The sequence below is a fragment of the Eutrigla gurnardus genome, assembly GCF_963514095.1.
Source record: "Eutrigla gurnardus genome assembly, chromosome: 2".
In the NCBI taxonomy this organism is placed as follows: Eukaryota; Metazoa; Chordata; class Actinopteri; order Perciformes; family Triglidae; genus Eutrigla; species Eutrigla gurnardus.
The window spans coordinates 8,659,229-8,685,735 of NC_139916.1; the positions used below are offsets into that span (position 1 = coordinate 8,659,229).

Genomic DNA, 26,507 nt, shown 5'->3' on the forward strand with positions numbered 1-26,507 from the left:
GGACCATGAGCAATGTGACTTAGCTGCAGGCGGCCCAACAGGAGATTTGGGATGTCGCCTATTTTTTTCTCTGAAATACAAAATGAAAATGACCTATTGCTGACATCCAGGTTGCTTGACATCAAAGTTCCCTCAGCATGGCTGTTCCTAAATCAGAATGAATCACTTTACATTTACATTATGGGGAAGGCTACATCTCCTTAAACACATGTAAAATTAGGTCTTTACCTCATTTACATTCTTATTTAGAACCAATAAAGATGGAGGTTTTTTGTTGTTGTTTTTTTTTTTAAATATTGGTCTCTTTTTTTTAGCTATTTTCCCTAACATCGGCAGGAGTATAAATTGGTTAAATCTTGCTTTGAGTTAACCCGTTTTTATTTTGTTACAATATGATATATAATACTGCCAAACCAAGGCCTCCCAAATTTACCATGATATTCATTCTAGGTCATATGACCCAACCCTTCCCAGTGTCATACATTTTCATCCCTGATGAAAAGGTCAGCATGCCGCATTGCCCTCTGTTTGTTCAGGGCGTTACTTTTTGTAAATATCAAACTAAACGTTAAAACTAGAATATCAGAGGTAAACTGTCTACTGCACTATCAAAAACATACATTATTTAAATGCCATGAGTGTCCCTTTGCGTGACGCATCTTTCATGACCTCATAAAACTAGAACATCATCTCACACCCCAACGAGCAGCTGCCTCATAACACCAGTTTGCCTTTAACATCTTGGCTATATTTATCTTTAGCTGTACAAGTAAGTACAGTGCTCTAAATATGCGGCACATTTAGCATATATAGTATGATGCATGTAAGTGTAGCCCAAAGCGAGCAAGCGAATCAGGGTTTTCCATTTTACCTTCCATCACTTTCAATATTGATTAATTTGTAGATCATTATTTTATTTAAGTGATTAGTGGGGGTGTAACATACTCACTGTGTGGATCTAGAGGAATGGAATAAATAGTGAAGAGGTGTGGAAACAGGCTAATTTGGGAACACATCTGCCAAAGACAAAGTGAACAAGCATAACCACAAGGAAAGTTCTGAAAACTGCTTGGACCCAAGCAACGGAGAAAAATGTACTTTAGCTTTGGCAGGGGCTGCACATCAGTGCACAAACAACTTGGAGCACTTGTCTTTGGTAGACTTCCATTTTGGAATTAAAATATCCTGTCTTGTAATTTCCTGTGTTGTCATGTCAGTTTTCAAGACAAAACATAGTTTAGAGATCAGACATACTCATCGGAGATTCCTCCTGTTGAAAGATAAAAAAAAACACATCGACTTCAAGAGTGACAATTACACGACAGCAACTTGTGTAGTGTGAAAAGCATAAGGTACTGACGACTTTGAAAGTTTTGTAGTTGAACTCAGTATAAGTTTGTTTTTTAGTCCTATATATATACATATATATATATATTATATTATATATATATATATATACACACACACATTACATGAGATCTGGCAGTACTTTTTGTCTCATTTCAATAACGTGCATTTCATCTTTGTGTGTTTGTGTTATGTTCTTGGATCTTCAACACCATTTCATACAAACTCATGATTCATAAGAGAAAAAAGGTTCAAAGGCAAAAAGGAAAGGAGGAGTGAAGAGGGAAGGAGACATGGGAGTGTGAGGGAGTAACATGAAGAAATAAGATAAAAAGGAGGGACGGATGAATGAGCGAGAACAAGTCCTAGATAAGACGACAGAATGAGGGCTGGCAAAACAGAACTGGAGGGAGGAAAACAGAGGGGGAGGTGGTTTGAGGCTATGCATGCTACATTACATACTATCCCCTACATATACGTAAGAGAGGAAAGAAAACAATACAATGAGATATGAAGCGTGATAGAAAAGAGAGAAAATATGGGTGAGAGGATGGAATGATAAATGAGATGTCACTGAAGTGAAGGAATCAATGAATGGAGGAACAGATAAAGGAATATGTAAGAAGTGATAGATGAATAGATGAATGAATACAAAGGAGTATCGAATGGTAGTTTTATTTTGGCACTCAGCAGCAGACAGAAACGTCACAGCCACACACACATACATACACACACGCATATATACACACAACATGTTATTAGTGTCACGGAAGAAGACATACATCCTGAAATTTGTCACAACTGCAAGTACAAAATAAGCCACAGAGGAACAAACTTAAACACATTTGCATCAACTAACTTAATCACTAGAATGTACTTCATTCCCATGCATGATCTGTTTAAATTCCTTACAGCTCTAAGCAGCTTATAATATATAATTAAAATGACTAATGCCAAGATTTTAATCAAAGCAAGTTATTAAATACCAATACAATCACTTATTTTCACTTGAATTGTGTGTTTTTATGCAAATAACCATGGTGCAATTTACCACGGGGGGGATTTCCCCCTTTCTGGTCCCCTGACTCTGCTGAAGTATTTTTATCCCCGTTTGGGGAAAAAAGAGCTATAACGTGAACAGTCTATATTGCGATATAACGATAAAATCTGAAATGGACCACCCACTGTCAGCGCTCATGAGATGTGGGTAAAAGAGGGGCGACATGTTCAGATGACCCCCCCCCAAAGGAAATCCGAAAAAGAAGTCCGTCATCAAAGTAGACTGTTTACTTAGTATGACCCGTAGGCCAACACTGTAGCCTATTTATTTTTATGTTGACACATGTTGTGCTATTTAATTATTAGATTATTTTCTATTACATATTGAAGTTCATAAATAAGTGTTTTGGCATGCCTGGTCGAGTGGCACTATCCATAGTATTGGAAGGGGGATGTTTTGTTTTGTTGTGCATGAGTGAAGACCCTATGTGTTTCAAAATATTTCTTTATTTCTCTCGTGTCGTTTCTGGTAGCATAAAGCCAAGATGGCGACAGCCAAAAACCAAGATGGCAAAGGCAAAAATCTTTTCAACAGCAGTCAACAATACAATGGGTGACATCACGACTATGTCAACTTCCTATATACAGTCTATGCATTCATGTCACAAGATGGAGATGTGGTCATAAGAGCAACTCTAAACTGACACTGTAAATGTGACAGTGGACCAATCTGTGGAAAAACAACCCATCTCAAATTCCTCATTCACTTACAAAATGAACTGGGATGGTAAAAGAGGAAAAACTGCGTTTTTATCTTAATGGAAATTAGATTACCAGCAAGTGTGTGTGGGTGTTTGTGTGGAAGTTATAGCCCCTCTACCGCTGAGTTTCAACAATGGTGCAAGAAGAAACTGGGCAGGCATCCAATATTACCTCTGCAGCAGCATAGGGTGATACATAACTCTCTCTTATTCATGTTCTCTCTCACAAACACTATTAGGCACACACAATGAAGGATAGTAAAATGCACATGACCAAAGTGTATAATGTATGGTGACTGATTCTCTGGTAATGCTTTGATTACAAAGGTCAGACTAGGAGGAATACATTATAGGTATATGATTGGCCTTGATACAATCACAACTATTAAATTCACTACATTATCGTTACTTGAAAAGCATGGTGCTCTTGACTGTGGTGTCCTGGCAATTTAGTATTAGAAGAGAACAGTCTGCCAGAGAAAACTCTCACCGGAAGAAACTAATGTATACAGTACCATAAAGAGTGAATCAAGTGGATAGAATTAATAAAGCAAATGCATCTGGAAACATGTAAACAAATTAATTTCATATTATTGACTTGTAATGTCACCTTAGAGTTTATTTTTGCAGAGTTTTCCTCAGGGGCATGGCCCAATTCATACTCACTCAATATTCAAATTATGTTAGGTCCCAATTAATTGCAGGGTGCATTTGGGAATATGGAGCAGCAGTATCTCTGAAAGGCCCTCTTCTACCAGACTGTACCACTTGGCTGAGATCAGGATGTCTTCTCCACACTCTTTGCATTTTAGTAGCACCCACTCCACTAATCTATGGCTTGAATTGTTGGCCCAGTCTTTGTGTCTGGACACATGATACAGCAAATTATTTTGTGTCTCCGCACAAAACAGGGGGTTGTGGAAGGTCAAACCTGTCTAGACAGTCAATAACGGGCAACATTGTGGCTTGACATGGTTAAGTTCATCAACTCGAATGGAAAATGGCATACAACAGTGAATCCACTGATAGCGGAATTCCATTACAATGAATTGATTTCAGTGGATTGATTTTCACTGGACCCTTATGGTCTTCCAGAACCAACCTTTTTGGATATGTACAGAAAACCAAAATGGTTGGGTAGAGGGGAGAAAGGGTTGAGGTTTCACAAATCTGCAACATTGTTGGTAATTCTCAGATGTTTTGGCATTACAGTACGATGAAAATAAAATATTTTCTAAATCAAAAATATCCAAAGCTTGGAAGCATGACTTCAATGCTCTGCCTGAATGCTATCCTTGCCATCTGATTTAGGGCCCTAGTTTCGTGGCGCAGCGCAGGGCGGCGCAGGGTGGCGGAGCCGGCGCAATGCAAGTTTCGACCCGCGCAGCCTTGCGCACCGTCAGTTTGGCAGTTTGGTGGATCGCCTGCGCCAAGATGGGTGTGGCGGCGCAGCAGGGGGAGGCGTCACAGATTCAGCTTGGCGAAGCGGAAGTTTCGTGGCAAAAAGCCTCGCCGAGACTGCGCTGAAAGCTCGCCAGCTCCTACCTGGTCTACTTTCGGCGCAAGGCGCAAGGCGTAAATAAAGTCCATTCATTCAATGCGAATCACAGCTGGCGGATCGGAAGTTTGGCTGACGGCGCGCAGTGCGCACACGTCACCGAGACCTCACAGGCAGGTTTCCACAGTTCCAGGCACATTTAAATGCAATAAATAATCACAACAAACACTATTTAATGCAACTCATTGAATCAACACGTGAATTTATATCTATAGAGATTGTCCCGTCACATCTGACGTCAGATCAAAGGCGGATGGCACGCGTAACGGAAACTCAGCCTCTCGGACCAAAACATCTCCCTCTCTCTCTCCTGTTTTTTATAATATGGGCATTGTTATTATTATGATACGCGCACAGCGCGTGATGAGCGTGGTGGGAGCGGCGGTACTGCTTCTGTCATCGGGTTGTCAAGTGACGGATCTTACACTGAACCTCCCCTAACGCATTAAAGGAGAGGAGAGGAGCTCATTTGATTGGTGAAGATCTGAATCGGCTGTATTAATCCCAGTCCACGCCTCGTCTCCTCCTCGTCTCCCACTCACGCCTTCTTCTCCTCCCTCTTTCCCACTTGCGCCGGTGGGCGAGACGGGAGGTGTGCTTGCGCGAGCCTGCGAGCCTGCGCGAGCCTGCGCGAGCCTGCGCGGTGCACGAAACTTGCAAAGTCCAGGCGGACACACCCCGTCGGCGCGGCGCAGGTGCGCTGAAAGCTGACTGCGCCTGGTCTACGAAACTAGGGCCCTTAATGTCTTAATGCAGGTTTAAATAGTATAATGTAAATACTAACAGCATTTTTGCTCATGTACATTTTTAATGAAATAACATCCTAATAATAATTATTATAATAATATCAAAGCAATAACATGATGTTCATGCTTTAAACTCCCCAAAAACATAGGTTTCACAGTTTCTAATCTAAAAAAATGTAAGTACGTTATTTGCTGTTATGAGCTGTTAAACTCATAATTAGATATATTACACTAGAGAAACTGGTTCTCACGTTTAAGATAAATAAAGTCAATGTAAAGGTTTGAGGCAATGGGTGTTGCAATGTAATGATAATTGTGTCTTATTTGGTTAGAGTTAATCCTTACGCCACATTAACTTCTAGCGTTATGTACAATTTACATATCTAGTTTGTCAGGAATCCCCAATTCAGAATGTACTATGCAGTACACACAAACCGACAAGCATACAAAACCTTTTTTTTAAAAACGGACGTACACTGGAGGTTTAAAACGCAACAATTTGTATCTACACCAGCAGCGAGACTGAGCCATGCTTTGGGCCGTGAATGCAACTAAGCTATGCAGAATATAATCTATTTTAAATCCTGTCAATTAAGGTGGATTTCAGGAGAAATAAAGGGGAGGCAGACACCCACATCCAGGGAAGGAAGATTGCAGAAAAAATGCATTTAGGTTACTGGACTGTTTAAAAAAGTTTGAACTCGGTTTTAAAGCAGAAAACTTACTAATGTAGTCCATTAGTAACAGCCATGTCATACTAGCAAGTAAAAACTAGTCCCCTCAATATATCTGAATGAAAATGAGTTCTATGTGTACCCAGCACTCTAGAGACACGGCCATTTTGGGTCAAAAACTATGCCATGTTTTGCATGCAGTACAAATGTATTTTATGAATTGGGTATTACCGTAAAGCTGACACTCTTGTGGACACAATTAAACCAACTGTATTCATGTGTGATGAAACTTGACTTTACTGTATAAAATAACCTGTATTGACTTCTAGAATAATCTGTTTGTCTTTCTGAGGTTTACTGACAATAAGGGGGTTTCTAGTTTCTAGAACCAAAGTGCTTATCAACAAATTGCCGAAAAAATGTGATTCTTGTAGAAATCTCCAAATGTCAAGAGCTTTAGATATCAAATCATAGCATGGCTTTTTACTTGTTCCTAAATGTCTTGGTGTGGTAATATGGTATTTAGAAAGAGATTTTGACATTTTTTTTATCAAGTCAAAAGTGGATTAATGTAGTATCAAATCTGTATAACAATCAATTAGTATCAATCCAAAATTGCTGAAACAACCTATGACAAATTAAAATTATATCAGCAACAATGTTTAAAATCAGTTAACCATCTAAGTCATCGTCTTAAGCAGAAATGCCCAAAATGTGCTGGCTCTAGCGTTTCTCATTGTGTTAGTTTTCTATGAAAGTAACCAAAATATGTTGTGGTTTTGAATGGTTGGTCAGATAAAACAAGGAATTTGAGAAACTGCAAATTGAAAAACTATGCTAGAAATTCTTTACTAACAATGAATTAACTAATCAAGAAAACAGTCTTCGGATTAATTGAAGTAAATAATAATTTGGTGCAGCCTTTGTGGATATAATGACCAAACAGGCACGGGCACTCATTGCTTGTTTTTCTGTTCAGTCAGTACAGTCATATAAGTTAACAATAAACCCTTAATTCAATCCAAATGTAATCGATGGTGTAGTTTTAGTAATTAATATAAACTTTAAAAGTCATATTGACACTCCCAGCCACTGTTAGGAGTAACTGGACAAGAAATACACAAATACAATGTAGGGATTATGGTGGCAACTATATAGCTTCTATGAAAAAGTATACTACTTAATCATGACTTATGGGCTATTTTAGTATAATGATATCTAACCAAATAATCAAAAGGAGAGGGACAATGGTTTACTTTGTGGGAAGGTAGAGTTACAGCATGTTCATGGCAGGAAATGTTATGAAACTCCCTTTTTGTGCCCATAAACATTTCAGAAGCTTTTCTCCTTCCACCTCCTCAACTGTACTACTCCCTAACCTCCTTTCTTCCCCTACAGTCATACCATTCTTTCTACATATCTCCCTGTTCTCTTCCTAGATGCAATCATTACAAGAAGCTAATTAACTAAGACCAATGACTGAACTGAGTAACCTGGACTGGGGCAGCTGTCTATTTTAGGAAACGTTTGCTAAAGCAGCATAGAGATAGTATTCATAGAATGGACACAACCCTCAGCCCCAACAGAAACAGAGACAGCTGGCAGAGAGGAATATCTGTGTCCCTGTATTTCTGTGAGGCAGGAAAACTGTGTGACCACGGGCATGCAGGTAGCTCTTCACTGTGCTCCGTCCTGCACTGTTCTTTGGTGCACTGAGTGCGTGGGTTCATTGATTGTATCTCTCTCCTGGCACTTTAATGGCCGTGGTACACTCGTCTCTGGACCCGGCATTAGCATGGTCAAGTTATTTCCTCTCAGGGGCTATTTCCACTGACCGAACAGGATTTTTCCGTTCACTCCTTCAAACTTGTGTAAGAAAACAGCAAGCTGTGTTTTTCCATTATTTCCTATATGCTGCCTGGTGATACAGGGAGAAAGATGTGACTGTGGTTTGATGTATTTATTGGTAACATAACAGACCATTATGCTTTAATTCTGAAAGAGTAGCTTCCAAATTCTTATCATCATATCCCTCTACTTGGTAACGTACACACATATACAAATAAAGTCACAGATACTGTTTGTTTTGTAGCTGACATGCAATATATATTCCCATGAATGAAAACAGTAAAGATTAACCAAAGTCAATCTAGATACGAATGTCTCCTAAATTCCTCTATTATGAACCAGTCTTCTGTGAACTGTACTTCAAGACGTAATTGAGTGTTGAACCCATGTGAAGTGACCAGTAATGCATATTATGGAAGCACAGATTGGTAATACATGTACTGTATATAAGATTCTACTTTGGACCTTTATCATTTCACAGAAAATGAAGGTCAAACAAAACTACAAAACATTAACATTCATTTTGTAAGATGACTGAATTCTCTAGAAATGGAAAGAAGGTAAAAAAAAAAAAAAACTTAAATCTGGGAAGTAAGAATGGAGAAATGGGGAGAAAAAGATGGAGAGGGAAAATCCAGGTGGGAGTGCTCCATCAAGCAGCTTTTCCTCTGCGGATAAGGATGACTTGCTTGGGGTAATTCTGCACACATTCACACACAAACACACACTATGCACTGCAAGTAATTGGTGTCACGCCAACTAGCATGTCAGTCCACCAGAATGTGGTAGTGCTTTCTTACACCTCGACCCCACACCTAACCCCTCATCATCCTGCCCTCCACCCCCATCCCTCGGGTACACTCGGTGCTGCACTTTTTGAGAATCCTCAGTCCTTATACAGATCTGTCCTTAACCAGTGACTCTTCATGGCACTCTATAAGAAAGGATGAGATCCTAAAAAAAGAAACCTGCCTGCCTACTGGTAGAGAATTAAAAGATTGTAAAATGATATTCTAGACACAACTCAAAAACCCCCGCTTAATAGTTCTTGTTACGTAAAGGATCCAATGAAAAAAACACATCTGCAACAGATGCAATTAATTACATTTTGATTAAAAGGTAACTCCTATTGCCGTTCAGGATCCCCCCTGCAGTATAGCACTGGATTACAGTATAAAAACCGTGGTATGCCATTGGATTACAAAGCCTTTGAACAGAACATATAGCCACATGAAGTCTCCTTAAAGGCCACAGTAGAGCGCAGCAGGTGAGCTGTGTAGAACATTGTACAGGTCCAGGCAATGAATGAAGCCGCATATTGCCAATCACATTGCAACTGCTATGTAAATAAAAAGGAATTTATTTTTGTACTTCCAAATCTGCCAAAATAAAGTCCATAAACCTTGGGCTTGAGGACTTTATCGCCATTACTATCATACGAGTCTAATGTGCACTTAAGACATGTATGCACATGTGTGTGACCCTGTGAGAGTGTGTGTTCTCTCATGAGACTTTCCAGTCCCGTCATGTTGTCACAGGGTTTGGCACTGGTCTTGTTTCTCCAGATGTTCCCACCATCCTGTCTCTCTCTTCTTCTTTTTTTTTTTTTTTTTTTTTTTTTTTTTTTTACATCTGCCTTCTCTCTGACTTTCAACTTTCAGGGATGAGAAACTCACTTTTAAACTTTCCATGTCTTGCTGTCTGCTTCCTCTTCAAATGCAAGCAACCCCCCCCCCCCCCCCCTTCATTGGTAAGTGATGAGTAAGAGAACCGTTTCCCTGCAGACAAATATGTACCTAACTGTAGCATTTCCCTATTTAAACACATGGCATGTGTGGTGTGTTGGCACAAAGAAGAAGAAAATTCTCACGATTGAGGATTAAAAAGACAGAGGCACTGAAAAGAAAAACGCCATATTGGATTTTTTTACACCACAGTCTCAATGAAGCTTGTTGTTAATGTGCGGTTGTGTTCTAAACACACAGGCTACCAAAGGAAAACTTGATCTTTGTACAGACACAAGACTTACTCTTTACTTCCATACATTGAACATGTCATAATAGTTCAAATACTATCGTTCTATGTTCCACAAGGTCACACACAAGCCAGTCTCTACTTTGTCTACTTTTGGACAACAAATAACAAACTGATATAATATTGAACCTCATGTTTCTTCCACGCCACTGTCAACAACAGTGCTGATTATTATGTCTGATACATGGGCATAAGTCGACTGTTACCACAGAGTTACAGGAAATATCAAGTGGAACTACATGAAAGGATTTTAAAAAAAACGAAGTACTTCACTACATTTTAAGTGAAGGGTAACTATTTCCAACTCATCTTGTGTTGCCCTCTCTACAGTGGCAAAACCAGACTCTCAAATTCAACAGAATTGCCATTGTTTTAAAAGGATTTACTTACAGTGATACAGCAGAGAGAGGAAAAATGTGGTGGCAGTGCTAGGTACAGTTTCCCCGGATATCCCCGTTGGTGCTGATGATAGTTGTAGTAGCAGGATGGCCCGTCCAAGACTAAATATAACCTAGAGAGCTTGTAGCAGGAGCAGACAGCAGGTCGAATTGGGCTTTTCCACGCTGCATGAAAAGTGTATTTGCCATAAGCCAACTCATTCTGAACAGCAGGAAAGCTGCACAGCATAAGAAAGTACAAGAACAAGAAGCTTCACACTAATAGGGCTCTGTCCCTAGAATAAATGAAAGGAGGCAGAGAAGAAGGGAGGGAGGGGTGAAGGAAGAGGGAGGGACAGAGCTGGTGTCGTGCATAGAACCTGCAAGCTTGACCTCTTGTAATGAGAGCACAAACTGGCATGCATATAGCCAAATCCTTCAGGCAATCTTGAAACGTATTGATAAACTGATAGTTATCAACTTTGCACTCAAAAGGAATACCTCTTGTTCTGCAGAAGGTGAGTATATGCTTGGTTTGCATTCTCTGTGGTTTCTGGGCTTTTAGGGATAGAAGACAAATTAAAAGTAAAATGCAGAGTTAAATCATCTTAAATGGCCCTAAGACACTAAGTGGAACATTTTGTTACTGCTATAAGACCACAGTGAAGCATATTGCTTCGAAATAGAAACTGCATTGTGGGATCTTGCAAATGCCATTAGGAGCACTAAGAAGAACCAGGGGCCCGTTCCAGAAAGCAGGTTTTCCTGAAACTCTTGAGTTTGTTAACCCTGAGAAGAGGGACACTCTGAGTTTTCCGTTCCAGAAAGAGAGGTAACTCGACCTTTAGGTCAGTTACCATAGTAACTGACTCTGTGAACCTAACTTGCTTGCTGGCAGGTTTGCTTCAACATACCCTGAGTTCCTCCTACATGTCTCCGCCTTTTTCCGGAATCTGAACCAACTCTGAAAAAAATTGCCATCCTTTCCTCATCAACCTAATCAATATGAAAATAAGTGATTCTAGCAGCCTTATGTCGGGAGAGAATTTTGATTACTTAGAAGGAAAAATTACCATATTTCCAATCGATCACATATTTAAACAATATTCTCCGACATTTTCAACAGTTCATATAGCGGACATAATCCAGATTCTTTGCAGAGCTCTTTAGATTTTTTGTGAACGAGAGTTTTCAGAAATGTTTCATATGTGAAATATGATTAAAATCATATGCCTTAGTCTACGTATTTGAGCTAGATTCTTAAGCTTAATTTTCAGCTCGAGCCACTTTCTTTTTGTGCCTGGGGGGATTACACCTATATGAAAATGATTATTTGTTAACTGCGTTACTTTGTGAACCACTGTCGCCTGCACCGTAGGCAGCGTTGTTAACCGTTACACCACAGTGTCACGCTGCAGGGCTGAAAAAAAAAGACTTATTACCTTTAGATCAATCGACTGTTTCATTCAATTATACGCATTAAGTCGGCCGTAAATGTCTGCCACGCCAACTATCTCTAATTTGATGCAGTTACGTTGGTCCGCTTTCTAAGGATGAGCTCGTTTTCTACATAAACACTCAGTAATATCTAATAACTCTCTCTCGGTTGCCATGGTGAATCGTAGTTTCGGAGCTCCATTGATGATGGCTTTGTAGAGTCAGTTTACTCAGAGTTGATTGAACTTATTCAGGACAGCTGTTCTGGAACCGAAAACTCAGAGTTGCCCCTCTCAGAGTTGGTTGACTCAGAGTTCAGGGTTAGCTTCAGAGTTGGTTGAGCCTGCTTTCTGGAACAGGCCCCTGATGTTTTCAGATTGTCTGTCTATCGCGTCATCGTCATTTCAGGTTCAAGTTCCTTGGCTGCCTGAGCAATACAAGAGTAAGGGAAATTAAAGTGAGCTACCCTCACAACAACCCTACAGCTGTTAAGGCAGCCTCGAACATAGCAGGTAAATCTGCTGCTAAATAAAGTTAGTAATGATAAAGTGCATACCTCTGTCGTGACGACCAATGCAGTAGGTTTGAACGTCCTTGCGTATCCCTTGAGAAGTCAGTTAAGAATCCTAAAATATAGTGCTGATTCGCCAGCTGAGTGCTGTGTGGACAATTGCCAGAGAATGAGGTTGACCAGGTCATTGGGGGAGCCAGAGGCCACTGGTTATTGATTTCACATACTTTCCTGTTACTCCAGTCTTTTCATGCATGGTGTCCACTATTGCCATATATTACAATTGTTTGTATTGACTTGTTAAAAATGGTGTCCAATCCACTGTAGTGATCATATTCATAAAATATATTCGTTTTTGAAAATAACACTCTTTATTTATGCATGAAAAGATTGAGCAATAATTATATAACGCCATCATTTATTTCAGTTATCACTGTTGAGACATAACAACCTCTTAGCATTCATCCCACCTCAATAATCAATGGCGTACAGCAAGTCAGCAATAGAAAAGATCAGACAGGACCAGAAAGAAGGATAGAAACTCCAGAAGGACATGGACTGTTCCACAAGATGTCACAAATGTAGTTCAATTCTGTACACCTAAGAATTGATTTAGTCTGCATTTCCTGCAATATTGTCATGTTCCCTTGGGGGAAGTCAAAAGTTCATGGTGATCACAGTCCTGTTGCAACTATGGAAGAATACAGCGAAAGGCATTCAAAAGTCCTCGTCTTACACTAAGGTCTCTTTGACAGAATCTCTCTGCAATCCAGGCTCAGAACATCAGGCAATATACTGGATTAGTGTCGATGGCTTTTGAAGGTGCATTCATACCAAAAGCAAAGCAATTTTTCACCTTGTGTTACTCGCTCGAGTTTGACCGCAGGATCAGTTGTATTTATTCACGGGATCATTTTTTGTTTATTCGCATCTCCTAGGCTGGACACACCGGAGAGGAGGAGCTTCCCTCCATGTAGACACCGACAATGTTTCATCAATCATGGCTGAAATAAGCATATTATCAGTATTATTATGTGGTTGAAAGTGCTACAAAAAGCCAGTGAGGGGACTAGAATTATTTTGTGTGGAAAATAGCTGCAACTTACATGAGGGAGTTTTAAAGGATTTGAAGATGGATATTTTGTTTATTTGGAAAAACACCACATTTATTTTCATGAAATAATCTGGATATTGAAAAGTTATTCAATTTAAAGTAAAATAAAGTAAAATAAAAGTTTGTTTCTCCATTTGTTCTTTCAATATTGATTAAATATTCCTGTAAGCAAAAGTATTCGGAAAACAACCAGCTGTGGGGGAAGCCACAAGGATAATCTTGTTAGACAATTCCCCCTTCACAATTGTGTGTGAGCATGAGCAAGAGTGTCATATTCTTTTACTTATGCACTGAAACTATTTTCAGTCACACACACACACACACACACACACACACACACACATCCACAAACATACACACAAACACACACGTACACAAACATACACACACACACACACACACACACACACACACACACACACACACACACACACACACACACACACAGTGCTTAAAGTCCTAGAAAAGGAAAAGGATGACACATGAGGCAGAGTGGAGGTCTTCCCATGCCCCTCTGCCCTTTCTGTTGGACTTGGACAACTCCCACAGGCTGAGCTGTAAATAGACTGTACCCCCAAAACCTCCACAAACACACACACACACACACACACACACACACACAGAACTATACTTAGAAGCCTTCTCAGGCCTGTCCTATAGACTCAAAGTGCTATGCCTCTCCCTACAGTGAGATGGGGAATGGCAGCTCGATTCTTTAAACAGAGACAAAGCTACATCTTTCCTCTCTCTACAGGAAGATTACATTTGAAATGAACATGAAAAAGTACAACTTCAGACAGTTCTGTACGCATTGGCCTGCTTAGGTTTGATAAAGTACAGTAGCACAGGGGATTTCACCACATGCAAAGCAGCTTCTAGCCTTGCTGGCAAGCTTGTGGAACATCTGTAACTGTTTATGTCCAAAGAGATCACAATAATCATTTATGATATGTCAAGGGGAGTCTAATAGCAATACTACAGAATTGAATTTGTCAGGAGCAAGTCACTCCAACGATTGCACAGCAAGTATATTTGCTAAAACACTCCGGTGGCCAACCTTACAGTAAGGTACCATCAATGTAGTCTCAGATATTGCTCTTCAGTTGACTGTAATTGTTACCGGTGGCTGTATGGTGAAAAGATGTGAACACATTCAAGCATACTCAGACAATACAGACGCTGAGAGGTCTTGACATATGATCAGATCCCTGCAGTGAAAAAGCACTCCAAAATTGTTTAGTTCATCGGTTTATCAGGACAGAACATCAGCGAAATTGAGGCAGAAATAAACTAACATGATGCCTCGAGAAGATCAAGAGGCAATGCAGAAAATTATTTGTCTGCTCAAAGTTGCGGGAATGGCTTTGGGAAGTGCTTCCAGTGATACCCATCATCATGCATCTATTTACTGGTTGTCCTGCAGCAGCCAATTACATTTGAAGTGAACTTTAGGAGAGAAAAGAGGAAGAAGCTTGCAAAGCCAAACAATCAAAGGACTGGTTGCTTATTGTTTTACTATAAAGAAGAAAACTTTTTGGTAACCTTGTATGCACGTTTAAGATTATTACCCTGCTGAAATATTTTACAATAGGGATAATTTGTAAGAAATAATATGGAATCTAACGACCTCAAAAATCGTTTAAAATTATTTGAGAGAATAATTGGGTGCATTACCACCACCCTCTGGTCTGGAGAAGGAACATTCCTGAACTCATGTAGCCTGGGAAAAAACAAGTCACATCATACTTAAACCTACTGTTATCTGGATAACCGATTTTAGACTATTTAAGGGTAACAGGAGGGTTAAACCAAGACAAATTGTAACCAGGTTTGTGATCTGGCCAATGTAGCCACAAATCAATCAATCGATCATTCAATTAATTAAATAATTAATCAATCAATTACATTTATTTATAAAGCAGCTACGGAGCTCTCAGCTGATCCTCCTGTCTTAGCTCAGACTTCAGGCGATGGATATCTTCCCTTATCAGTGAGTTTGCAGTCCACACACGCAGCCATTATAGCCGAGTATGATCCGAGAATAACCCATTAAACAACACAATCGTTAAAATGGAACTTAAAACTAAAGGAAACCAATCCCAAAAGAATAGCGTTGATAGACGGGTTTTGCTAAGCAGTCGTGAGTGGCAACGCTCTACCAGTGAGTTGACCAGCAAAAGACTAAATTCCATTTTCCAGGTAAATATATGGTTAAAACAACTAAGATTTCAAAGTGATTTGAGCTAAAACTGGGAAAATAACTGGATAAAAGTCAAATTATGTCGGAACCCTTTGCAGGTGGACACAAAACGCTGACACATGCGCACTGGTCTCCTCTAAAGGGAAAGTGGAAATCAATCTTGCACCACTAGGTGATGTGAGCAGTGTGATGCCAGCAGTGTTGCAGCTTTGATGTAATTCTAAAAGCAAACTGCCCTCACAGGAAAAAGACAGCAGGATATGCTACTCACAAAGATATTATCGAGACATGCCTCATTAGAGATTTCAGCTCTATAAATGAGAGGGAAAATCCTGAAAATGCTTATTTCTGCAAATTATATTTCTCCGAACGAGATGAGAAGAACACTTCACACATCTTTTTCATGAGAAAGGTGCATATGGAGGGACGAATACAAATATCGAAATAAATGGGAGCTGTTTTGGTTTTGATCAAAAGATCAGTGGAAGAGACGGTATACAAGCTTGTGTCTTACATGGGTTTGTAGCAATATTATTAATGACAATTAGCATTGATGGCTAATAGATGAGGAGTGCTAACACAGACAGATATAGAATTAAGGAGAACAAAGAAGAGTCACACGATCACCAAGGAACACTGTGTGCACAGGTGGATTTACACTGTAAGAGTCCTGTTGCACAGATTTAGTGTTCTGTGTCACTGAGCAACCATGGGTCCATCAGCAGGGCTCAATATGACGCAAGATGACATGCTGTACAAGTCACCCAGTATTTATTGTGCATTAATACTACATCATTATTAAAGAAGCTACAGCACAATAGCAATGCACACATTTATTAACAAAGCATTATGTCTATGATCGGGACAATGTGTATGGTGTTTAAAAACAGCTTGTTCAGGAAGAGGAGTGACAACAAGGACAACACAAGGGCAACTTAAATGCCGCACAATGACAAATGAGTGTGACTCCTGTATGACCTTACTACAGTGTGAACATAAATGCACACCACCCACGAGTACCTTGTTCTTTCATTCTGAGAATGAAGAGATCAAGGTTCTTGCAGGCGATCAAGGTCCAATCAGTCTTACTAAACAGCCTTTAATATGTTAACCCCATGACCTGCAGCATAACATGACCCAAAATCATTTAACATGTGCCTTTATTAGCAACTTGATACTGGCAATGCCATATGAAATCCCATATACTCATCAAAATTCATATTGCAGATATAAATGACCTGTGAGCAGCTACCAATAACAGCGTAAACAGCTGTCATATGTAGGGGTGGGTAAAAATATCGATTCAGCAATGCATTGCGATTCTTTTCCCCGCAATTCAATATCGATTCAGCAATCTTCTGAATCGATTCAAGCCCCTGGCCAGTGGGGGCGCTGTGACCGACACCCTCGTGTGATTCGCGCTGTACGGACGGGGGCCGCACTAGACCAAACCATTACAATATGGCGACCGGAGTGAGTACACACCGGCCGTGGAAGCGCCGCGAATAGGCGCGTAGCGGACCCCGCTTCCTTTCGGCGCCCTTGTTAAGCGATAGTGTCGTTCACACCAGACACGGAGCGCCGCGAATAGGCGCGGCCGTCCCGCGCCGTGAAGCGATCGTTTCGGCGTCTGCTCTATTTTTTGCGCGTCCCGCGAGCGAACGCGTCAGTTCTGGCAGTAAATCACACAGTAGCTGTGTCCCAATTCAGGGTCTGCAGCCACAGCTAAAGAAACACGAGACAATCTGGCCAATTTTCAAAATAAAAGCAATTTTCAAAATAAAATACCGCGATTGACAAATGCGATCATAGTTGTGTATCTCAACTCGCACTGGGAAACAGGAAGAGAAAATACATTTAATAAATGTGAAGAGTAGATAAACAAATATGTGCATTTCAACGGTATATCTGCACTACTACTGTCTACTACCATAGCTTCCACGGCCGGTGTGAACCCGTTACATGCACTGTAGTTCAGTGTTTAAGCAGTGTCCTGTTTTATCATGCTATGAGTTATACCACGGCTGTTCATAAGGCATGAAACTAAATAAATGATTTGAAAAAATGATTTGGTACTCTTACTTGTGTATTTCTACTTGAAACTGAATCGATATCGAAGCATTTCAATCAATATCCAATCGAATCGATATTGAATCGAATCGTGACCCAACGAATCGAAATCGAATCGAATCGTGAGATTCTAAACAATACCCAGCCCTAGTCATATGACTGAGAGACAAATTCCATACCGGACAGCAGACCGTTAATCTTCAAACCTAATGTTAACACATTGTCCACATAAATATGTGTTTAGTTTTAATATATAATGGGGGGATTTGCTTTAATGACTGACGTTCGGATTTGGGTTTAGAAGACACTACTTGCATTACAAACACAACCAACTGGCCAGATGTTGCCAAAAATAGTAAATAATATGTAATAATAATAATAGTAATAATATGAGTTTATTTACAATTCTAGATTTTGTTTCGTGGATCATGTTTGGGACTTGGGAATTGGCATTAGAATGGGTTTGCACCAAACATAGGAAACATTATTCTCAGTTAGTTTCACTAATTGCTTTCTATTCTGTGACACTGGCATTTACAGTAACTACTGATCAAAGGCATACATCCTGCTGCATGTTGACCTCCATGGTTGTCTTGAATTGAACTAACCTAGCAAGAAAAATCTTATCCCACACAGATTGGTTCCACAAAATAAACAAAAACATGTTTCCTATATTTTCAGAATACAATCAGTAGGAAATACAGGATCCACCCTTCAAAAGTACCAGAAGAACTTTTTGTCCAAACCTAATTTGTTTATCATACTCAAAATATGCTTTGACTGATTTGATTTAAAAATCCCCAAATGCCACACAGACATGCACAGTAAATTCAGGGTAAACGTAACACAGAACAGCAAATCAGCAAGGAAGGAACTTGGGTGACCACTCAGGAGGTACCTGCTGTGCCTCATACGCAGCAGGAATTTTAAGTCTAGGAGGTAGGAGTATGAAAAATCCCCAAAACAATGCATGTATAACACATAGAGAAACGTATGATAGGCAGAGCATTTGGAAGTGATTTATAGATAATTATCTGTTCTATTACAAGTTAGTTTTCTACAAGTTTGTCACTTACTTTGTTAATGCGGAATTCCTCGAAAATGAAACCCTGCAAGTTCCTTTAGTGTTACTGAAGGCTTTGTGAGCAAAAGGTTTGACCTGAATGCACCTAATACAAACAGCCTGTAAGCTCTCTAATGTGCAAGTCCAGATTATTTAACTGCAAGTGCTGAAAGTCCACTTTTGCCAAGACTCATATATCAGGCAATTTGACCAACAAACATGGCCAACAATAGCATAATTACACATTCCTTATAATAAGGTAAACAGTAGCACAAAGCTGAATTGGGTAATAAAAACTAATTTAAAAATGTGGCTGCTTATTTAAGGGTATAGTGTAATCTGGTACAATTGGAACAATTAAACACACTGAAGCTGTTGTCTTTCTGGATGGCTATAAGCATAACAGCACTCAGTTTACAGGTCGAACATCCAAATATTTCAGAGGCACAAATGCTACCGCTGAAAGTGTGAAGCAAGCACATAACAGTTGTTTGGTTTAGGTGTGTTGTTAATTGTGTCCTTCACAGGAGAATGGCTGCATTCATGGCTGCATTCAGGGGAACACTGTGCTTCACTATGTGAGAAAATCCTGACCACACTATTGACACAAATTCAACTAGTGGTTAATGTCATATTTTACAAACAGGGAATAAGAGACAGAAGATGCTTCAGAGTTAACAAGTTAATTTGCCTTTCCAGTACTATAAAGAATATGTTATGTTTATAACATAAAGTTGAATCTGACATGAGCATATCGTATGAATATGAAACTGAACACCAAAAAGATTTAGAAACTGATATGAAATGGCTGCCATCTTAAGTTTTTAATTGGCACGTTTGGAGAGGCAAAAAATGTTTCGCTATGAGGTTACACCACGGAAAATATGCATTCAATCAGGCTATTGTCACTAAGATGGAGAGAGGAGGAAGATGGAGGAGAGTACAAGGAGAAAACACACAAGAAGCATAATCATCCATCTGTCCAGAGATTCTGTGAGAACTATAATGCCTGCAATAGTGTTCTTGATTCTTGAAATGAGAATTGGTCATGGATAAATCAATTCTAACACTCTGCCATGATATGCAAATGACAGACAGAAGGAACACTGAATCTGCAGCAGTAATTAACCGTCTTAAATGGCTCATTAGTATTCATGATTTTATTACCTAATCAAGTGTTTAATGTGCAGATGCTTGTGTAAACATCATCGTTTTGGGTTTGTTTTTTGTTTATTAATAAGATTTACCTAAATGCTGACTGGAGTGTCAACTTTTGGCCAAATTTCTACGTCTGGATCAATTTCTCAAACCCTCATTTAGGACCTACAAAAGACACTCACACACATTCTAGCCACACAATATGATGTCACCTCTTACTATGTTGCAAAAACAAGTAATTATGTATGCATTATTATGCAGCTACGAACTCAGATTTCGACGTACAGTATCCCCCTTAGGTAAGGAGCGACACCCCCACTGAACAGGGTAAAACTATTTTTTTGTATAATATTTTTTTCTGAAAATGTGTAATAATATGCAAATGAGACATTTAATCAAATATGTACTAATTTCAAGTTCTGTGAGAAGTGGAGGCAACGTAGAAGTAACTTAAACTTAACTTGTTTCTAATACCCACCAGGGGGAGACCCACCCGGTTGCAAAAGGAAGTCTGATTATATAGAAGTCAATGAGAAAATTCTACTCATATGATTTAATACCTCAGTCAGTAAACATTGCAAAAATGTATTTATGATCCTATTTGCTAGTTTCAAGTCTTTGATACAGCACGATGTTCAGTTAATAACTTCTGGTGCTATTTAGTGTAAAATAGGATAAATAGGATAAAGCAGGGTATGCCTATGGGTATGGCTACCTTGTAATCACTCATTACCACATTGTTGTCTTGTGTTTTAATCCAAGAAATTCATGAAAGTTAATTGTGACATTTTGGTCGCCTAAAAATGTCTTTTGTCCAGCGTTCAAATGTACATAGCACTTCTGGTTTCAAAAAGACCAGATGCCACAGCCAAAATGCCGAACTAATGACTGACGTCATGGTAACTACGTACACTTTTTATATACATCTAATTTGCATATATTTCCAGAACAGAAATATGAACTGTGGATCAAAGTAAAAATTCTTCCTTCAAAGTTTCATTTTGTTGACATATTATATTCAAAGGTTTTTTACAGAGGGAATTTTGGATATCCCTTTCATCACTCCATAAATAAAAAATACTGTCAAGAGCCATGAAAAAAATTCTCATGTTTTTAGGAATAAAATAAGATATAAATCAGGCTATGAATGATATATGAACAGAACGGCCATTCCAAAACTTCAAAATGTGGATAGGAATGAAAATGGAAAGTTTTGTGTGTGTTTGTGCTGCTGAAAAGGAGATATCTGGGTCACAGTACAAGGAAGAACTCATATTGAGTAGACATATATTATATATATATCAATTGACAATAGAGGGGAATAGGGTCAAATAAAATCAAAATAAGATATTACCATTAAACTTCCCCAGTTGATCATTAACATTAATAATTTCTGAAATGTAAAATGCAAACGAGGCATTATCTAATGCAGATGCAAATCGAGAAAGTGAAATAAAATAAACAACTCAATGTGTATTTTGGATACTTTTTTTTTACAGTAGTAAAGAAGACATGCTATGAAAGCAAAATAGCCTCAATATTTCATCTGAATAATGATTGACCAGAGCAAAAAAAAATCAATATTTTAGCCTAGAGTGCAGGGTGTGAATTTCGTCATTTTAGGGGCAAGGCCATTTTACCTTTCCCCTTCATTTTTTTAGGGGCACCAAGGCCACATGACAGGGCACAAAGACCACCACAGTAAAATTAGATGGTTTTACCTTTCAGATTAATACCATAACATCCTAATTCATAACAAAACATGAATTATGTATTTAAATAAGTTTAATACCCATATCACATTAATGTTACATTGGATTTTTTTTTAAATAACATCTAACAAAGGAATTACTACTTGAAAGCAACATATTCTGTATGAAATCTTTATATATATAAAGATGCACGAGCACATACACGGTAGGCAATGTGGACATGATGTCGACTTTAAAAGATAGGCAGAACCTCGTTCAACCCTGCTATCGAGCCGTCTTATGACTGAAAATACTGTTGATGACTGTGTAGGACACAGGCTTTAGACTCGTGGTGCGAGCGGGACGGAACCGGTAGTTTTATAATAAAAATGTGTGCTTTCACTGTCCGCTCGCTCCAATCGGGTGGCTGTAATTAAGCTGACAAACGGTTGCCGTTCTTCTTGCATGTGATGTTGATACTTCACCTGCGCGGCTTGCGAAGTTGCGCAAGTTCTATTTTGGAACAATCACAGCAGAGCAATCGCCCTGATCCACAGACACGGGACTAGCCTACTGTGCGCACTAGGGTGGCTGTAATTCCATAAAAGCCCACCACGCGTCACTAGCGTTGTTGACACCGGAACTTTGACAGGGACACAAAGGCCACCTTGGCCGTAAATTTAACATTTTTTCACAGGGCATCAAGGCCAAAGTGCGGGGCCATGGCCATCGTGAAATGCTGGGGGGGGGGGTTACACACTGGGTCTTGTTTTCATAGTTTTAGCCAAAATTCCTGCTGGGTATGATAGGATTTTACTCACTGCTGGAATCTGGGATCATGGCAACACAGCTTAACAGTGGAGCTGAAAGGAACAGGCACCCAAAACAGCTATTTTGTTTTGTATGTGCATGTGCTCCGCTCTCTAACGCTCTACTGGTTTTCCCTCTTTAGGCTCCGCCTCAGTATTACCAAAATATTTTCTGCAACTTTCTGCATGTCTTCTTCTAAGTGTTATATACACCTCACCCATGCTGCAGTTGTGACCCCACAAACAGCTGCTTCTGCTTTTTGGGAGGGCGACATCATGCTGAAAGTAACTCCTGCAGCCCGTCTGGACCTGTCCTCCCACACTTCGAAATATATGGTTTAAATACTGAAATGTAGTTAAACAAGTGGCTTGTAAATTACACTGTTCATGCTAGGACTGTCAGAAGAACCCACGTTGGAAACAAGTCGATGCCAAACCTCTGTAAACGTGACATGCTCGCTTTTCTACAGTACCGTAGGTACCGGGGATCAGGTCTCAAGACTAACGCCATCCTGGAGATCAAAGAATATTTAGCTGATAATGCTACATTGCGTACAACAAATCTGTGATGGCATCAACAGGGGGAGAGGTAGGAACTTTAGTCTTTAGCAGCAGATGGGGAATAGTAATTAATAATCATATAGTCATGAAACTATATTTAAAGGAGTCATCACCTGGTTTTATACGTATCCAGCCCCCCTTGGATCGCTTTGGATCAATTCGTAAAACTTATTAGAAAAAAAAAAAAAAATTTTAATCAAACATTGAGCTTGTTCTGACCCTTTTTGGTACCGCGATTTTATCACGCGAGATTACGCGCGAGGTTTTGACTGGTCCGGATGTGCATTGTATAATATGTAATGAGGCGCGCGTTGATTCGCCGCAGGAAGGACAGAGCCGGGGGGGCTTGCCTGCATGCAGACTCCAAAACATAATGGCGGCGCTTCGGCGATTTCAGGTAGCGGACGGGGCGGGGTTGGGTGGTGAAAGAGGGGTGGGCTTATGCAAGTAGCCGCCACGGTGACGTCACCGAAGGCGCAGAATCAAAATCTCGTGCTTTAGGAATGCACACCCTTGTGTGCTATTCCTGTTCGGAAAAAGAGCAGAAGCGAAAAAACGGCGCCACTTTCAAACTCCAGCCTTTCAGGCAAGTTTCAACTGAGGTCAAACACAGATATGCATGTTTTAACAAGAGAAATTGCGATTTCCGGGTGATGACTCCTTTAAAAGTCCAATGGCAGGGAAAGAGAGAACGATTTTGAAAAGAGTTTCCTTTAATTCATTTTTTTCAACATCCTACATCTCAAAGTGTACAATCTAATGCAAATAGAAGAAGAGGAGATTTTTCTAATGTAAAAGGCTGAGAACTATATTCTGAGATGTGCATATTTCTCCTGTGTATGCAGCCTCCTTTTACAGTAGGTGTCATTAATGTGGACTGCGTCATCTTGATTTGCATTGGTTCACCTTGGACACTAGCAGTGCTGACAACTGCAACAATTAACCTTGCAACAGCTTAAAACACAAATATGGTTAGATTTCCAGTATAAAAAAAAATAAAATAATGCCAGGGGCTCTTTTAATCCCAGTGGGGAGAAGTTGTGCATCATCAGAAAATCTACAACAATTATATTGTATATATTGAACTAAACTAAATAATTTAGGATTAACATTTAGGATTGACAGTGAATACAGTAAATGTCAGCCAAAAAACATGTAAACATCCCTCATATCCCTGATGACATCTTCAGTTTTGGCTACTAATAGATTCAGACCCCACCACTGCTCATGCAATTTTTTGAAAAATAAGGTTGCTTAACTACACAAAAATAAACACTTTTTAACCAGTTTCTCAAGTTGTGACTGTATATTCCAATACAGTGAGCTGTAAATTACATAATGTCTTTGCTCTGAGCAAAATATGAATGTTTTTTTTATGAAAATATAAAACTTTGAAAAGAAACATCAATATATATCTATATAACTTCACGTTGTACACATCTGTTATATCATCAACCAATCATTATCGCTTGAAACTATATTGAAGAAAGAGAGCACACATCCACAAAAATAGAAGTGGAAAATGGGAAAGTAATAGATTGCATCCATCGCCTCTGTTACACTGCAGACCCGCGGCAGAATGCACGTCCCCGTGGCAACGACCGCAGACAGAATGGGTAGCAACAGTGTGTAATTCCTGCCGACGCATCTCAGTGCGGACACCAGAGCATCTCCCATTATCACCCTTCCTCATCTGACGGCGGTCTCCCACCAACAATGACATGTAACAACATGGACAAAGTAATAATAACAATAAAAAAAAAATGACCGCAAAAACTGGAATGCGAAGGCACTATCTCTGGGCACCACCCGCCCCCACTAACTGGATATGTGGGTGATATTTCCCCCCAAATCTGAAGCGTGCCTTACCTGTTTCTGCTGCTCCAGGAGGGAGGGGAGGAGGAGGAGGAGGCGTAAAGATAGATGCCGCATCTGGAGGAGCAGGATAGGAGGGGAAGAGCGCCGTAGCAGGGACGTAGTGGTGCTCCCTCGTACAGTCACGACGCAGCTCCCGACACTCTGCTCGGTCACTTTTGGCGCACAGCTTCTCTTCTGTACGCACGGAAGGGCACAGCTATCTGAATTGAATCCTATTTGCCCCCCGAGAAGCTTCTAACCAATTATATTAATATTAATTAAAGGAGGTGAAACTATAACCATTGGTTATAATGGAGGCAAACAATATCTAGGCTAAAAATAACTGCAGTGTTCTGTACGTCATCACAACGCCATATTGATAACTGACTTTAATTTAAGGCCTTTATTTCTAAGTGTATAAACTCCTTAAAACGGCAGGGAGCTAAACTAACACATTTTGTTTACTGTCTACTAACAGTTACCACCGTGCTTCACGTTTTAAACGCACTCTAATTTTACTGATTATTTCCTTTTAAGATGCTACAAATCGTTAGCGTTAGCTTGCTAACACGGGATAACTCGGTGCTAGTGTCTACTGAATTCCAACGGTTTGCTTTTGTCCATTCACATGTCTTTTAATTATAGTCACAAAAATACTAAACAAAAAAAAAACCTGTCCCCTTACCTACTTTTCACTCGTCTGTCACGTCAGCCCGCATTTAAGACATTTAAGACTGCCCGTGATTAGCTTAGCTAACCGAACGTGACGTCAAGGTTCAGTTATAAGCTATTCGTGCTAGCTTACTAGCATCTAGTTTTCTGAACAATAAACTAGAAGCCAAACACTCACCGCAGTTTTGAAGACATTCTCGTAAATTCTCCTTATCTAGTCGAGTAAAAATACGCTTAAAAAAAAAACGAATTGCCATAATCCGTTACTTAAAATAACAAAAATGGCTGCTGGAGGAGAGACATTGCCAACCGACATAAAACGTCAGAAGAAGAAAACACATATTGCTGGTTCTGTTGAAGATAAATTAACCCGATAAGAAGACCCAAATAATTGTTGAGGTTGATACTGACAAGAATAAAAAAATAAATCTAATAAACCTATTCAGGCCCTAAGCCAATGAGGTCACGTGGTATATTTGACAGGAATTCGGGAGGTATAAGTGAACTAGTTTCAGAAAATACACTTTACCAAAAACAAGGTATAATTAAAAGGCTGTTTTCAGTATTTTCCCTCTCAATACATTTAATTTTGTCAACTTGAAAGCCAACAAAAACATAAAATAAAAAGCTTTGCATTCCTGCAGTGTGGAGTGGGCTATGAAGCAGCGTTTACAGAACATGAAAAAATTCTTAACTGAAACAAATATATTATGGAGAATCCAAATATTTGAGGACACGTGTTGATGTACATCCTCCTAACATGATGAAGGTTTTAGAGACAGCTAGCCTTTTAGAAGCTGGTCAACTGGTAAACTGAGCTTTCTACTACTACATCCTTCCTGTTTGGTAAATGGAAATGTTTTGTAAATTTAAGATGTTGATTCCTGTCAGATCACAGATCTTCTGCAGACAAAATAGCAAATACACCTATTCTCTTCTTTCTCTCAACTAGTGTGCCTGCTTGTTTGAGGTTGTGTTTGCCCCTGTCATACTGCAGTGGGCAACATGCAGGGCGCAGAA

At 39.6% G+C, this 26,507-nt stretch overlaps 1 protein-coding gene across 1 annotated transcript in view; it reads left to right on the forward strand.

The window, feature by feature from the left end:
* Positions 1-12,074, forward strand: part of vgll4b (vestigial-like family member 4b) — a 325,618-nt gene extending 313,544 nt beyond the window's left edge. Inside the window, exon 6 of the mRNA XM_084035684.1 lies at positions 12,064-12,074. The gene's annotated coding sequence lies outside the window, so the exon portion shown is untranslated. The remainder of the gene's footprint in view (positions 1-12,063) is intronic.
* Positions 12,075-26,507: the final 14,433 nt, after the last annotated feature.